The sequence below is a fragment of the Erithacus rubecula genome, assembly GCF_903797595.1.
Source record: "Erithacus rubecula genome assembly, chromosome: 8".
In the NCBI taxonomy this organism is placed as follows: Eukaryota; Metazoa; Chordata; class Aves; order Passeriformes; family Muscicapidae; genus Erithacus; species Erithacus rubecula.
Window position 1 is genome coordinate 14721133 of NC_136659.1, and position 15860 is coordinate 14736992.

Sequence of the window (15860 nt, forward strand, 5' to 3'; positions counted from 1 at the left end):
GCACTTGTGGGAGGAGTAAAGAAGCATAATCCATATGTACAGAAGTAGTCTGCTGTCACTTTCCCAATTATACCTTATAAAGACAGTAATTTAAAAAAGAAAGATGAAACCAGCCTTGTAAGTAAGCAAGAATTTCAGTAATGCAGCCCTGGTAGTGAACAGAGTGCAAATGAAATTTGTGTCAAAGGTTTGCATTTAGATAGATGAATATCCCAGATGCATGTATAGATTTCTTGATTTTGCAGAGGAATATTTGGGTTTGTTCAGTACTTGAAAATTTGGCCTTTGGGGAGAAGATGCTTTCATGTGCTGTAATACTTAAATGCTTTGAGCAAATTTTAAAATTGTGTTCTGTGGCTGTAGAGAACATTGACATCTTTTGGATGGCTTATTCAAATATTCTTCTGGTAGATGGTATATTTGTATTTGAATAGATTCAGGAAAGATTCATCCAAAGCTGTTTCAATCCAGTACTGCTTTAAAGAAACAAGAAAATCTAATCATTTCATCACTTAAAGCTGCTTAAACCTTCAGGGGAAAAAGGGTTACTACTCAAATTTCAGATGAAAGGAGTGTTTTGTGAATTCATCTGTGTCATGTATTCATACCTGAATTAAAATGAGCCATGATGTACTGCACTTTCTCAGGAGCATTACATAAACTTCCTTGTTCTAAAACATGCACAAATTTGAAATGTGCAAACAGAACTGAAAGAAGCTTTGCAGTAGTTTCTCCACAAGCAGGAAGCCTAATATTTACACAACAATCAATAGAGTAAAGAACATGGAGACAAGCAGCACTCTCTCCTACAAATGTTGGTTTAGCTGGTAAAAAAAGGTAGGATCTATCTGAACAACAACTTGCTTTTAGCTAGACCTTTTTGGCTGGGGATGGGTTTGGCTTGAATTCTGCAGAACCTGGTTGGCCATGATTTGGAGCTGTGCAATTAAAACAGGGATTGTTTTTAGTATGCTGTATTTGGTACAGTTTTCTCCTGCTTTAATTCTGGGATTTTGATCAGGTTTTTCAGTAGTGAGAATAATGAAGATTAGTTAAAGAAAAAACAGATCCTGATACAGCTTGCTTTGCAGAAAAAAGGAGTTTCTTTCTGTAGGATTAACTTATCTATTTCTCTAATTCTTTGCTGACGTGTTTATTTGTTTGTCCTGTGTGCCTTTAGGGAAACTTTTGTCCTCACTGTGGGCAGAAAGGTAGAAGTGCAAGAATGCACTGACCTCAGTGCAAACCAGAAAGGGACAAGAAAAGACAGGGGACAGTATATTTCTTGTTATTCTCTGATCTACATGCCTAATATTATCTTACAATAAAAGTTGGCAATTTTCAGTGCAAGCAAAATATTGCTGAATCTAGGAAACTGTAAGAGGAAGCTAAACATGTCTTTATACCTCCTGTTTTCATTATCTTTCCTGTGAGAACTCTGAAAAATATCATTTTTCCCTCAGTTCCGTGGGTAGGAACAATTGTTAGTCACATGTGCTACCTACAGAAAATGCTTTACAGAAAAATCTGCCTGTCCTCAAACCCCTGGAAAAAAACCTGTCCATTGGAATTAGAGGAGGCAACTGGGGTATTGAGGCTGAGCTAAATTGTTTAGGTTTGAGAGTGGACATTTTGCTCTCTTACTCGGGTGGTGTTTTTCACTGCTGCAGGGGTTTTAGGGACCAGGTATGTGAATGTTCTGGCTATGGCATCAGCCCTAGAAATCACATGCTCCTTTCAGAGGCTGGTCAGAGTTTCTTGGAGGTTGCTGAAATGTCTCTGAGGCAAAGATGAGGATAGAGAAAGATAATTTTTGACACTTCAGAAGGTACATCGATAAACCAGTGATTGGCTGGACAGGTTTAGCAAATTCTTTCATGCAGAACTTAATTTGCTTTGCTTTCTTTTTTAGCACCCTCCTTGTATGGCTGTGCTTGGGTGGTAATCATAAAAAAAAAAAAAAAGAGAGTTTCATGTGTAGCTAAGCTACTACTTCTGAAGTGATTTTTGATTCTTTTCCTCTGCTTTTAGCAGGTATTTAGACAGTAACTAAAATGGACGCCCTTGGTGATGCTGTCATTTGTGGTAAAATAAAGTTCATTACTACAGAATCAGATTGTTCTTTCTAGATTCTTATGGGTAGTCTGAAGAAAGACAGAGCTTTCAGAATGGAGGACAGAAAATTGCTTTTTGAACTCTTCCCCTTTGTCACTGTACAACAATGCATGCACCATTAAATGTCAAGGCATTTGTCCAATGCCAAGGTTCTCCCTGTATCTTGCTCCTGGTTACCTGTATTTCTTGATCATGTTCAATGAAGCACTTCATACCTTTCACCACATTACACAAACCCATCTCATTGCTTAACAGCTTGGAATGGTGTTTGAAGCCTGTAGAATAACCTGTTTTGATTGATTGAGAAATGGCTGATATCAGTAAAACCCCAAACAAAATACTGCCCCCCCAAAAATGCTGAACTTGTCATATAGTTCTATAGTTGTGTTCAATTTAAAGTACTATTTCTTCATTGTTGTAAATAAACTTAATTATAATATATCCTTGTATATAATATATGCATTTAAAAATAGAATTATAAGAATTGCAGACTATGGAGAAATAAATTACTTTTATGTTGCTTAAGATTACTTAGGAATATATCCCTGCAGTCTTATTGGGAAAGTAGTTCTTGCTGCTGTGTTTTAGGAGGCCTTCATGAAAATGAAATAGGAGTGCAGTAGTCACAGCAACTGTCTGTCACATAAATCAGCCACAGACCAGCTTCTCCTTTATAAAGTGCTATGTATTTACAAAGCACCCTCCAGTGATTACTTTTAAAAGGGCATGTGGAAATATACACTTTTGTCTTAATTCCTTGCCTTTTTTATGTGGGTTTTATTTGGGGTTTTTTGTTTTTTTGTTTTATTTTGTTGTTGCTGTTGTTGTTGTTTGTTTTTTTGCTGCTTTTTTTTTCTTCAGGAGGTTTTATGTTTATTTCAGGGTATACACCAAATTATAAGAATTCTGAAAAGGTGTCTAATTCTTAATGGAGCTTGACAGTACTTCCAGTCTGCTATTAGGTTGATTCATGGGTTTTATTTCCAGTGCAAAAATGAGCCAGTTTTTTATATTATCAACTGCTTTTTAGTGACTTGAGCTACCATATATTAAAGTCTGTCACCATGTTGTGGTGGCACAGCTAAAAGAGGTAGAAATGCCAATAACAGGTCTGAAAAGTAGTTCTGAATGGTCTTTGAAAACTTAGCACCAACTTTCTGAAATGACAGGTTACTACCTGCACAGCAAAATGAGAAAGCACATGAAAAGAGAGTAATTCAAAGTGTTTAAAGCTTTTGAAAAGATTGAGGAATAAGGATAGACTCAGTCCTATGGCTTAACTGAAAAAGTAATTCTATGCTTGTGTGATTTTGATGCAATGAAAGAGTAGCTACTCAGCCACTAAAGATGTAGGAAATACTGGCAGGTGAGGGAGTAGGGTGTCCATCTCTCTTTCCCTTTCTTTTTATAGCTTATGGTATCAGCTGAGCTCTAAAGCTGTATGATCAGCTCTTAGGAGGTTCCCTGTGACTGTTGTCTTTACCTTTAAATTTTGATCTTGTTTTGTTGGAAGCTTTGCTGCTGTGGAATGAGGAGCTGGCCTCTGGAGCAGTTTGTTGTATTTTCTGACAAAAGGCTGATCATCATCACCTTTGCTCATCAGTTGCTTAATGTGCTGCAGGGCACACTCCCACAGGGTCCCTGCTTCAGCTCAAAGTGTCATGGGAGGCTTGCTCAGTGCTTATTCTTTACTCATGTGATTCCTCTGAGGTTCATGGAATTAATCTAATGGACTAGAGCATGTGTGAGAATAGAAATAGGATCAGCAGTGCACAAAATCTGGTCTTTGTCCAGTTTAAATGGAAGATAAGTAAACTCTTAAAAGCGGGGGTATTTTCATTTTAATTTTGCATCTTGTGTGCAAAGGAGTCCGTGGGGAGAGATGTACATTTCTGATTAAGTATAACTCTAGCTGTAGAACAAAATTAATCAGTTTTTCACTAAGCATACTCAATAGTAAGGGATATACTTCAAGATGAGCAGTGTTAGAGACTACATAATTACTCTGTGCCTCTGTGCTCTTTAAATTTTAAAATTATGGTAATTATCACATTTAAAATGCATTTTATAAGTTTTAATATTAAAAATACAATTGAAATACAAGTGAAACTGATATTGAAACACATGAAAATAGGCTGCACTCACTAATTTCATTACTTTCTGATCTTCCTTTAAAAGTCCAAAGCTATTTGGTTTTCCTGCCTTTCCCATGGGTCACTTTCCTTTTGCTTTATTGAATAGATTGCTTTGGATATTGGTTTTTAAAACACCATTCATTTCTTCCATTTCATAATTCCTAATTATAACCACGATGTATCAAATTAAGGGACACTCTTCACTTACAGTATTTATGCCTCAAATATTCGTGGTGCAGCGAGGGGTTCAGATAGTAATTTGCTTTTAAATTAATCCTGCTATTAGAGGTAGGAATGGTGTACTCTGGTTGAACTGAACAGTCTTAATAACCTCACTAAAATATTTATTTAAAAATGGTCGATTTCAGGTCACCTCACAGACACCCTTGGAAGAGTGCTTTCCCTGCAGTGAAGCTAGTGACTGGTTCTGTGCTGGTCAGTGGGTATTCTGCCATTTGGGTGTTGCTGTTCCTTTGCATGCAGCAGCCTTGGAGCTACTTTTAGTGGCATTCTCAGTGCATATGTGGTGCTTTGAAACACGTTTCATTACATGAGATGTCTTTAAGCCAAATGTTTAGTTCCAGCAGCTGTAAATGGTATCACTTTACTGTTTTAGCAGTCTGCTCGTGGGACATTACCAGCACTATCATTTTACTTTCTGAGTCCCTGTTCAAGTTTGGCCATTAAGAAATAACATCGAATAATGAAAGGGATGGGATCCTATTACAGTTTAATAATAGTGGAACAAACAAGCAAATGAAAAGAAGCAAATAACTTTCTTTCTCCAGGGTTCCAATTAAATTAAATGTAAAGACTTACTATACTGTGGTGTGATGCTTAGGAGCTAGTGATAGTCTTAATGTTCCAAGGATACATTACCAGGATCTGGGTATCATTTTGAGTTAACAGGAATTAACAGCTTTTGTAAACTGGGGGGAAGGGTGGTGGTGAGCTGATTACAGAAAATCTAACCACAGCACACGCATAAAAACTTTCTAATATTTGGTCTAAATAGGAAAGATTCATCCAGATACATTTAACATTCTTAGTCTGCAAACCCATGGATTTCCTTTGCTCCTAGTTGGAGTTGTAAGATTTGGGAAATCCATCTGTTACAGCTGCCTGAGAATACTTTGATATGTAGTTATGCAAGTCTAACAAAAATGAGGATCTTTGCACTGTCTTTGCTTTTTAAAATTAAACAAAGGAAATGCTTCTACTTCAAATAGAGGAATTGTTTCTTGTAAATCCAAGCATCAGTGATTGAAATCCTTTTACTTAGAGCAAAGAAAGTGTAAGTAATATTAAGAAGCATAACAAAGTTTCTACACAGTGAGTATTTTGTATCCAATTGTGAGTCATTCAGTACTTAAAAGTTACGTAATGCTGTCAATTATGTATACAAATCCACGGGGATTTTTAAGGCCTTTCATCAGCATTTTAAAACCATGATACCCTAAGGATTAATTCCCTCAGGAAATATGAGCATAAATAATGATGTATCTGCTACTGACCTCTGAGAAAGTACACAAACTCCAATTTAATTGCATCTGGAATGAATTTTCACACCAAAAGGATCCAAAAGATGAAAGATGGACTTTGTAGAAGGGCAGCAAGGTTTCTTAATTTGAGTTATTGCAAGACCATTGCATGGTGGCTGTGGCAGCATTTCTTGCTCTGCTCCAGGGCAGCACTGCAGCTTCTCTCTGTCAGACTTCTGGAGGGGAAGGCTTCCCACATCTGAGCCTTCACACCAAGGAAATCACTTTTTTACAGACTAGTGCAGCAAGGAGCTTCTTAGCTAATAGAGCAAGGCAGCAGTTAAATCTCTGCTTTTAGTGCTTTTATTGCTAGAATTTGCTGGATCAGCTGTGGATGTGTTTGCTAGTTTCTGCACTATTCTTTGTTTTTGTGATTTGATACCATTTAAAACTTTATGTATTTGACCTCTGTTTGCTGTTTGTCTTAAATGCAGCCCTCCCTCTGCACTTATGTAGTCTGAGACCCCTACTCCTTCACCCCTGGTTTATCCAGATACCGTTTTTTATTTAAGGTATTTAAAAATAGGAGCTGCAACACAAGGCAAACTGATAGCACTGGAAGTCGAGAGTTTATAATAATTTCAGTCATGTGAAGGATAGATTCATACTTTGTCTGAAGAAGTTATATGTCTGGTTTTTTCTCAGCTTTTCTTAAATAAATTAAGCTATGCTTCACATAGATGCTAGTGCAATGTACCTCACAACAGTTTTGTGTGAATAGCATATGTTATGAATGTATGTTAATCTTCAAATACAACTGCTCCTTGACATTATCAGTGTCTTGCTTTGTTTCTTTTTGAGTTCCATATGGATTTTTTTTCATAGAAAATTATTTTCCTAAAGTCTTTCCCCTATAAAATAGTCTTTCCATATAATGCTTTAAGCTGAAGCCTTTAATTTCCTGTCCCATCACACATTTCTTTAAGTTATCTTTCAGGGAAGATTTTTTTTAGTCCCTAGGTGAGAGCAGTTTCAAACATATTTGATAAAAATACCATTGGGACCGAGTCTGAGGCTGCCACTCAACTTGTTTCCTTTTCCCTTTGAGTTTTACCTTATTTCATGGTGTGTGGACTTTTTTCCCTTCCATTCAGTCTTGACTATGGGGGTACCAGGATCAGAAATGTCATTGTGTTTTATTTTCATCACCATGGGAGGTGGTGGACTCACCTTCCTGGGAGGTGTTTATGAAAGGACAGCATATGGCACTTGGTGCCATGGTTTAGTTGTCAAGGTGGTGTTTGGTCATATGTTGGATTTGATGGTCTCAAAGTTCTTTTCCAACCTACTTAATTCTGTGGTTATTATTAAGATTTGTCTTTCCCTTCAGCTCTCCCTTTCAGAGAGGTCTTGTCAATCTGTCAGCAGATTGTGCCAGGCTGCATTTTCCTGTCTGTAGCTGGGGCTGTGAGCTGGCTCAGTCTCAGGACCCAGCAGCTGCTGCTGTGTCAGTGGGTGGTGTCCAGGTCTCAGGCTCCTGCTGCCCTGATGGATGCTCCTCCAGAGGAGCACTGTGTGCTGCTGTTGGGCATCCCTGGCACAGGGGCTGCTGCCTCTCTGCTCCATCAGAGGAGAGCACTTTCTCCTTTTTAAATGAGCTCTTGTCCTGCTGGGTTGTCTGCTCAGGTGATTCTCCTAAACTGTGCAATCTGTGTGATTGAGTAAGCCTCGAGCAGGACCTGCTGAGGCAATGCTAAGGTTGGATTCACCAAACTCCTGAGAATGGGCAAGGAGCTTATTTAAAATATGGTCTTGGCTTCTTTCTGATGAAGTTGCTTTTATAGTCCTAGTCCTTCCGTTTGTTGTTGTGATTGTTTGCATCATGTCCCTTAGCCCCAAGATGAGTGATGTCTGAGATGCTGAATTCATCTTCTTCTCCCTCAACGACAGAAAATTACTTGCCCAAAAGAACGAAGAGTAGTGATTCTTAAGGATTTTATTTCCACATTAAACACCTTTGCTGTAGGTCAGAGAATTTTTAAAACTAGAATCAATCTGTGTATTTAATTTCAGTTTATCATTAGAATGTTCTCACTCAGCTGGAAACTCCCAAACTGAAGGAACAGACCTCCACTGTTAAAGCCTGCTTGCCCTTTCATATATTAACATTTAATATTTTTGCTCCTGTGTGAGCTCCAAAGTCAATTCAAGGCTTCTTAGTAAAAGCAGATTTTGTCCAATGTGAGCAAAAACTCATAATTGTCAGTGTGAAGTGTTCTTTCTGAAGTGTCAACGGAATTTATTTTGGCACAGAGGCAAGGTTGTTGAAAGCTGAGGGTTCACAAGAGGCCACGGTAGAGGTGAAAGGAGCCTCAAGTGGGATGTCAGGGCTGTGGGGAGCAAGGGCAGGGGGGTGATAAAATTCAGTGACAGGGAAAGGGTGTGTAGGAATCTTTCAGCAGGGGAGCCTGGTGAGGAGGAGGAGGAAGAATTACTTGTAGCTCAGTTTTCCTCCTTCTCTCTTGCATTATCCCCTACTACTTGTTGTCTTGCTAGTATATTCCTCCTATTAACCCTGCACCTTGCAGGAACTGCAAATCAGGGTCTGCTCATAGGGCAGGAAATTGAGATGCTCAAGCTGCTCTTGCTGTTGGGGGAGGATCAGGCAGCAAACCCTGGGAATAGGTTTTGTGTTCATGCTGCCACTAAGGTGTGGGGAGCAGGGCAGTGGTGTCAAATTGAGGGTGAGGCAAAGATTCTTGGACAGGAAAATATTCTTTCAGCTGTTCCTGACAGCTGCTTGCTCTGTCTGTGGGATGGCTTTGCGGGCAGGGTTCTGATTTATTGCATTTTGTTTGTACCAAATCACCAATAATCTGCTATTTATAATTATCTTTGGAAATTCTCTGACTCTTCAACAACAAGATTAAGATAGAAAAGGTATTTCTTACTCTGATCCCATGCATTCTGTCCATTCTGGGGCAGGAGCTGTGGGGAGATGGAGGGATTTCAAAACCTAGGACTGGAATCTGAAAGGTTCCAAGTATCCCAGGGCTGAGTGCCCTCAATTCCCATCAGTTACAAGTTATGCTGTAATATGAGTTAAAGGATTATGAGCAGAGAGCAGTGGGATTCAGCTGTTAGTCTGAGCTTCTGCACATACCCTGTACAGGAAGAGTTGTACTGGAGAGAAAGCAGATCTGTATGGCCAGAGGAAAAACTTCAAGGAGGGAATCCTTAATTTTTTTTCCCTAGATTGTGGTGTTGTGTTTCTATGGATGAAGCAGCACTTTGCATGAGGTGGTGAAGCACTTGGTGAGGAAGATGAAGCATGAAGCTTCTTTATTGCCTCCCATTTTAAGACATAAGAAGAGGAAAATACATGTGTAAGAAGAGAGAATAAGGTAAGGGGATTTGTGCAGTGACTGTTTTATCCTTGAGGGTATGGGGCTGAGTCAACTTCTGCTGTGTTTGTCTCATGCCACAGCAGGAAGACAGTCTCCTTTGCCTCTTCATTAGCAGCAAAATTACAGTGGGCAGGAGGAAGCACAAAGGATCTTCTGTCTTTGCCTTTTTTTTTTTTTTTTTTTTTTTTGGACCAAGGCTCTGACTCAAAACTTACTATTGAAAATAAATTCCATCAGAACCAGAGACTCTGTACTAGCAAGTAGCATCCTATTACTAAAGAATAACCATTTCTTGAGCATTAAGATTGCTATTCAGCTGTTCTTTTGTCTCTATGGCAACTTTAAGCAGTAACAACAAAGCAGTAGGTGATGTTGTCAGCCAAAAATCTGTAACATTCATGGGATTGTTGATAGCAACAAAACGGATGCCAGTGCATGCTCACTTATAGCCAGTAATTGATACTGCAACTATGGCTGAAGAAGAACAGCATGGGACATTTTGAAGCAGAAAATACACCAGAAAAAGTAAGGTTGATGCAGTTGACAGTTTTTATAAATTATGCATGTGGTCCTGCTTTAAAATTCAAAACTGTGGTTTATCGTATCTAATGGAATGAATTGCATGAAGTGAAGAGCTCCTTGTATGTACAATATATGCCACGTGGAGAGCAGCTCAAGATTTCTTCTCAGTTTCTTGATGGAACAGAGACCAAAAGCCACTTTAGAAAAGTGGAGTCAGTTTCTAAAAATGATAAAAGTTGAAGTTCTCATCTAAATTCAGCATTGATCTGCAAAACGAAGTATGTTAAAATAAGAAAAGGCAATGCTTTCTTAAAAATAATAAAATAAAAAAGGGGTTGGGGTGGGATTATTATCAATTTTTAGTCTTAATCTCATGGTGTCAGGGATTAGGAAGTTTTTCTGACATGTAAAATTGAAAAAAAATTCAGGGGAAAAAGCCATAAGCAAGTCACACTGAATGTTGCTGAGACTGGTGCTGAAAACCAACTATGAGAAAAAAGATTTAAAGGGATGATTGATGCTAAAACAGGAAGAATAGGAATTATAGCAGTTTTTATGTAGAGATATGCTAAATAAGGAAATCCATTCTTAAGAAAAAGTAGTGACAGATTTGTTAAGTTAATTAAAATTAAACTATTATTTTGAGTAATTTTTGTCTGAGATTTGACAAATCTATAAGAAATACTGGTGCTGGATGTACTGTGGGAATTCTGCCTCTTAATCTGTATGTATGCATGCTGTCAGAGCAGTGTGCACCAAGACACCTTTTACAGTCTTGAACTAGCCAAAATTCAGTGCCACTTTCTCCAGTGGTATCATATCAGTGTTCTGTATTTTGTAAAAGTCTCACCTCATTTATTGAATGTGGGGTTCCCCAATGTTTCAGCTGTCTGTTATCAAAGAAGGCTTTTCTCTTCCATGAGAAAGATGGAGAATGGAAAGTGGAACCAGTTGTTCTCCAGAGCTTATTTTCACTTAACAGCAGCACAGGATACCATCTGATGTCTCTCTTAAACTTTAGGAAACTGGACAGATACTCATGTGGTCCTTGGTTACTATGGCTCCAGTTACAACTGCTTGTGTCCTTCTTAAATGAGGATAATATTAGTGTATTTTATTTAATTTGTGGTATTCCAATTATTTAGCCTACTTGCTCTAGGAAACACATCCAATTCTAGTTTAAAGTTTGATTTCCTTATTTGTTTTCATTTGTCTCTGATATGAAAGCTTTCTGAGCAGTCTTTTGGGTCTAAAAGTGTATAGATTAATCCAAAGCATGCATTTAATTCAAATAAAATAATAGAGTTTTTGAAGTTCCCAGTTATTTAGACTTACTTAACACTCTTAATGAAACTGAAGTTCTAACTTGCATCATTGCCAACCTTTCAAATGTCAGCATGTTGTGTGGCAAAATTTAAGCTGAACTCTTACAGTTTATAGCTTTTTCTGCTGTGCAGTTTGAGACTAGATCAGCTTAAGGGAGCAGTGCAGCCACTGTTGTGGTTAACACTGGAACATTTCAAAGGAGAGCACTGTTACAAGCTATTTATTACTTGGTGTTAACAGCTCCATAACGATCTTGTGAAAAGTTCAGTATTAGTTTGAATGAACTAATGAGATTTTTATCTTGCTTATTTTCTCCTATATATTTTTTAAAAGTTTATACAAATATGTATCCTTCAAAAGATAGACCACTTAAGAAAGCTGTCTTTGTAGTCAGCGCTGGTGTGGCTGTCTACAGGGGATCTCTTCCAGATCAGGGCTTGAAGTTTGTGTGGATCTGAGGTGATGAAAAGTGGAACAGTTTACAGGAGCAGGCTCCCAGGACAGCAGGCCATTGTGGGTGGGGTGGAGACCCTAAAGGCAAGGTCTCCTGCTTTGCTGTGAGAGCAAAGTGTGGGCACTGGTACCAAGGGGAGATACCAGTGACATGGGGAAGAGTAAGGCACCCTGCACATTCTACCAGTTCTGCTGTCTGTGATGTCAGCAACTAAGAAAACTGTTCAGTTTTTCTTGAATTTTAACATACTCATCAATTTTTCTCATACATTCAGCTATATGTAAAGCAGTACAGGATGAGAGAATGGTGGGACTATTTTTAAGAGTTAAATCAACTTAGGCAAATGTTCTTGATGAGAATAATTGATATGGGTCACTGGTCACTATGGTCCAGTGAGGGTCTGTAGTAGCCAGGGCACTCAGTGGAATGAACTTTTTTAAAATGAGAGACAGGATAACAGTAGTTCCTGAGACTGACAGGTTCCTTTAGCAAAATGGTTGTAATGCAGGTGCTGGAGGTTTTTCTCTACCTGTTTGCTCTCCTGAGAAGGACAGTTGTGTATGTAAAGGTGCCAAATGTGTATCAGTATTAGGAACTAAAGGCCACCAGGTAACACCAGCCTGGCCTCAAACTGAACAGTGCCTGCTCAAGTCAGTACCCACTCAGAATCCACTTGATTCTGTGAAGTCAAATCTGCTGACTTGATCAGTGAAATTTTATACCCCCTTTTAGTCCTCTTCCCTTTGCTTGACCCTTTTGGGGAGCATTTCCTTTTGGATGTATTGTATGTGTTAAATCTCACCAATTCTGTAAGTTGTTCTATCTACAACAAAGCTATTATTGTCCTAAATTCCAGCTCTATAAACACTTCTGAAAGTTGCATGTAATTTTTTTTTTTTTTTTGCTGTGATTTATCACCAGTGACAATTTTCTTTGCAAGCCAAATACATATTTATAGTTTTGTAACTATCACTTTTCCTGCATAAGCAAAACATAGAGCAGTGGGGTTCCAGACCTTCAGGGAAAAATGGTCAATATTTCTATATTGCTCTTACCTTTATTAGACAGAACAGTTATTTCTTGCTATTGAAGGACGATCCTTAAAATGCCTAAGCAGTTGTTATAATCCCATCAATTATTCTGCATCATTAACAGCTATCATCTTCCTAATTATTTTCATCTATATTTTCTTTTAAGTAATTGAAGTTCCAGACTATGAGCAAGATCTTGACACTTGTCATTATTTTCTATCTGCTCTGCAAATATGAAATAATCTTCCTGACCATTCCTTTAACTGTGACATGTATTAGGGATTTTTGTAGCTTCTCTTCAATAGATCTGTTAAAAGATATGTTTTTTGGAAGGGTTTATTTGAGATACACACATGTATGGAAAATACACCAAATTCCCTGGAGCCAGTCTTTTTGTTTTTTTCTCTGCCAGCTTTTCACTTACCTGTACTTCTTTTCCCACTGTTCTGAGTGCTATTTATAGTAAAATGATTTTCAAATAATGTGGTGTTTGACTGACATTGTAGATTTGAGGTAGAATTCATGATTTATTTCATGTAGATGGATTGGATGACTTGAGATTGAATCATGAAAAGTAAGGTTAGACAATGATCAGATTTTAATCAAAATGCTTTGATACATGCAGGAATGATACCTGAAAGTTGCCATCACTCTAGAAAAAGTAAATGTAAGTTCTTGGATATATATCTTACTTTGCTGCCACTTGCACAAATCCTAATGTCCCTAAATGAAAGTTCCTGCTTTTTGCTGATTCAGCTCACAGTGCTTTGCCTGCAAGCTGATTATTACAGTAGATGTAAGGGACGTGGCACCTAGCAGCTCAGGGTGTTTTATCATGAACTTTGCTAGGAATGCATTATGGAACATTAGCATTTAAAATGAGATATGACTGATATTTAGGAGTAAAATTGTAAATCTTGTATTTACTGCAAAGACAAGTAATGCTGCTTTTGAGTATGATGAATATTTGTCTTTAATATGAAAATATAAGAGTTCCATGAACAAAAGCTCCCAGTTCCATTACAGCTGTGGAACTTTCCATTTCATGTGCAGTGGTAGCATGACTTTACAAATTGCTTTGACAAAAATAGTATTTATATAAAGTGGAAAATTCCACTTGCATAGAGGGAACCTTAGCAACCTTCTTTTCCCAGAATTTGCAACTGCTCCTGTATTCAGAACTACTAAATTGTTCAGTTGTCAACAACCAGGTTTGACAGAAGTGTAAAAAGTTTTTCTGCTTTACTTCTCCACAGGAATATGTACATAATTCCAGAATGACACTGTTAGTGTTTATATTGTCTTCTGCACTTCAAGTGAAAAAGACTGCGAATGCCATCAGAAAATAAAAATGCAAATTTGAAACAAAAATAAGTGTTCTTTTTCTTAAGCTAGAGCATTTTACTGCTTTATACAAAGAAATATAGAGCTATTTCTATTTCTATGCTACAATGTTAAACCTTTGACAACTCTGTGGAGGAAGGACCCACTTTTTTGCTGTTAAATGGACCCGATAAAACACATTGCATTGAGATTCTCATTGATGTTAGCTGGTAACATATACTTGTAGTTTTATTTGCTTCTGTTAAATTTTGCTTTACTGATCTCTTGATCAAAACTCACGATAACATTTTCTCAGAGATATAGCATCCTTGCAATGAAGCAAGGCCATGCTTGTACTTCATAAAATAAAAGTTTAACACTGACTATCAACATCTTGTTGCAAATTGTCTTTAACAAGTGCAATCATGGTACCCATTGCAGGTCATCTAATCCTTTCCTTGCCAGTGTGGAATTGCTTCTCTTGTACGTACAACACTGTTTTATTCAGTCTTGATACAAATGCATGTGCTGTTGAGAATCTCAAAATCTCTTAGGAGATTATTTCTGCACTTTGGTTCAGCTAAAAAAGGCTGCCACTGTGAACATTAAATATCTCTCAGAATAATCTTGGCGTCAAGAAGCTTTCCATGATGTTCAGACCTGTTTTTCTCAATTTCATCTTTTTATATCAGTTCTCTCTATTCTCCAAAACCTTTCAGAATTCTTCACCTCAGAAGTCTTTAAAATACTTGTAGCCCCTCTAGCCTCTGCATCTGCCATGTACTGTTCCAGTGGTGTCCATATTTAACTTTTTGTGTTTTCTAGACTTCCTGGAGCTTGCTTTACCTCAGTCTCTTTTCAATTTGTAAATCCTTTCCTAGTTAAAAGGTATCTGCTGCTCAGCACAATAAGCTTTATCAGAGGTGGACATATGAGTCCTTCTTTCATGTAAAGGATACATGGATAGTTTGTCCTTCATGCTGTGACCAGGTTATTAGTTTTCTATTAGGCTTTTTCCTCCTTCACCTTAATTGCTACTCTGAAGGGTCAATCCCTTGCTCTTTCAACCCAAATATTATTTGGAAACACATCAAACGTTTTTACTATTTATACCTTTTTCTTATATTTCTCACTGCATGACCAATGGCACCAAATTTTTTTCAGGCAAAATGTCCAGATATTTTTATTTTCAGTAGTTTTTTGTCTAAGTCTTTTAAATTCTTCACCACTGCATGATAGTGATTTATCTATCTATACCTACCCCAACATATGAAGACTGGATGGTTTTAGATTGATTTACAGATTTTCTCTGCTTGAGCATGTATGTACAGAAATGGAAATATTGGGCAATGCTGATGATGTTCAAACCTCTGTTCTTGTAGGCACCAAAGTTTGAAATCTTAAAGTCAGCTGCAGTTTTCTGATGCTTGCCACACTGGAATCCAGTTGCTCTTATGATTTCTTCTTATTCCCATTTTAAGTTTATTTTTCCTATCTTTCATAATGGATCCCAACAATTAAATAATTTGCTGCAAGTGAGCACTCATGTCACAGGATGACTGTTTCTCAGTTTGAAATGAAGGTGTATTTACTCTTCTTTTTTCATGTTAAATGATTGCTCTTCTGAAATCCTTTGTTTCAAACAATGATGTTTATGGCTGTTCTGTATTCTGACTCTGATGTTGTTTAAGGATGAACTAATAATCTTTTTTTCCTTTAATTTTTTTTTTTAATCCTGTTGAGGCACTAGTCATAGTAATCAATTCATGTGTATTCCATAATTCAAGTGTGTTCCATAAAGCATTTAAAATATGTGACATACATTTCTATTCTTTTATAATAGAAAACATATCTGAGGATTAAATTTCACTTTGCCTTTTTGTTTGGTTGGTTTTTTTGTTTTAAATTCACTTCCTTCCTCTGACTGTAGTAATGGAGAAATTTCTCCCAGACCCCAGTTGAATAGTTCATCAGAACTGTTTTGAAAAATCTGGAAAAACTACACGGAAATTACAAGGGGTAGGTACCACCAGTACCAGGAGGTAGAGGGAGATCACTTGTGCTTC

The 15860-nt window shown here is 37.5% G+C and overlaps 1 protein-coding gene across 12 annotated transcripts in view; it reads left to right on the top strand.

Moving 5' to 3' along the window:
• The window catches only part of ZNF385B (zinc finger protein 385B), a 145964-nt gene that overhangs the window by 67155 nt on the left and 62949 nt on the right, over positions 1–15860 (top strand). The window contains exon 1 of one of the 12 annotated variants that reach the window (XM_079310361.1): positions 782–837. The exons of 9 other annotated variants lie outside the window; for them this stretch is intronic. The gene's annotated coding sequence lies outside the window, so the exon portion shown is untranslated. Of the gene's footprint in view, positions 1–781; positions 838–8918; positions 9136–9560; positions 9664–15860 lie in introns of those variants that run through there. 2 more of the 12 variants (XM_079310371.1, XM_079310372.1) reach the window with 2 other exon arrangements.